Source organism: Acyrthosiphon pisum, chromosome A1 (genome assembly GCF_005508785.2).
Source record: "Acyrthosiphon pisum isolate AL4f chromosome A1, pea_aphid_22Mar2018_4r6ur, whole genome shotgun sequence".
Lineage (NCBI taxonomy): Eukaryota > Metazoa > Arthropoda > Insecta > Hemiptera > Aphididae > Acyrthosiphon > Acyrthosiphon pisum.
The window spans coordinates 21220-22912 of NC_042494.1; positions in this window are offsets into that span (position 1 = coordinate 21220).

The following is a 1693-nucleotide window of genomic DNA, read 5'->3' on the forward strand; positions in this document are numbered from 1 at the left end:
ATATTCCTTTGGTAATGTCATTAGTATTTTTGTCATAACCATGTTTTCCGAAACTTGTTCACCAGCTACACTCAGTTTCCTTCCTAAATTGATCAATTTAGAAATATGCATCGACATTATGTCATCCTCATCTGTTGGTTCTCTTGAATAACTGAAAAATTGTTGTTGAAGCAAGTGTTTACTTGCCTCAGACTTCTGCTCGTAAATACTCAACAGTTTTTCCCACATTTCAAATGCAGACTCACAGTTAATCAAATATTGTAATGGACCATCGTCCACTGAGGTAACTATTATTTTTTGACATTTACCGTCCGCTTTTAACCAAGCGTTTGTATGCTTTTGCCAACGTGTTTTGGCTTCCTGTTTCCGACGACTTCTTTATAGGTAATCCTGGTTTAGTCCATTCACCTGAAACCATACCACCTACTTCTAAGGCATTAAGTATGACCTTCATCTGGAACTTCCATAACGGCCAGTTTTCCGCACATAATTTTGGTATCTTCACCGAGTCTTCCATGACCGATGGCTTCCGTATACTTGACCTGTATAACAATTTACCAACAAAATTTTACCTATGTGCACTGATCCGCCGTATTCCAAAATCCAGGATATCTCCGACTAGTTGTAGTTTTCTGCATTAATACAAATATAAAAATACTTCGATCGCTAGGCTGTACTAGACCGTGTCTGGGTTAGTGACTGGGCTAGTGACTGTGTATCTGGGCCCATAACCTGTTGAAAGTGCAGCTCGACAGACTAACCATTTTAGTATTAATATAAATGAATAACAACATGACAATATGATTATGTATAAGTATAATATATAATAACGTACAACTGGACAATTTAACGTGACTGTACACACACACCGTATACGCACTGTACGACGGCAACTGTGCAAGTGATTCTTACATATTTCAAAGGCCCTATATATATGCACAACCGAGGTCATGTTACATCCGTATAGAGAGTGAGTCTTACCCTCGTATAACTAGATACTAAATTGTACACACGTGTCAAGGCTGACTACTAATATTAATTGTATATTTCAACAAGAATTAATGACAGTACTTCTAACTTCAAGTCTATCTCTGCTGGTGTACCTCAAGGTTCCAAACTTGGTCATATTTGTTCAACCTATACGTTTCCGACATCCCTCAATCACCACGCACACATATTGCTCTCTTCGCGGATGACACAACCATCTTCAACGCCTCAAAGAGCATTGGAGTTATTTTTAGTTTACGTCGCTATATTACCCCCCCCCCCCCACAACTAAAATTTGACAGTGAAAATATACCCTGGCAACGGACGGTTAAATACCTCGGTGTAACTCTTGACAAACGACTCACGTGGCGGCCACACATTGCATCCAAAGTCCAGCAAGCATACCAGCGCATCTCAATGCTTTATCCCATCCTGAACAAAAATTCAACTATACAAAAAAAATGCTCTATTCTAATTTTCAAACAAATTATACACCCAGTTCTTACCTACGCTTGCCCGATATGGGGTAATTGTGCATCCTCACACATCAAAAAAATGCAAATTGTCCAAAACAAAGTCCTCAGAATAATTTCAAATGCCCCATGGTTTGTCAGAAATGCGAATCTCCACAAAGACTTTCAAATCCAAGAAATCGAAGATCATATAGAAATTAAAAAATTTCCACTCCTCTCTTCCAAACTCATCA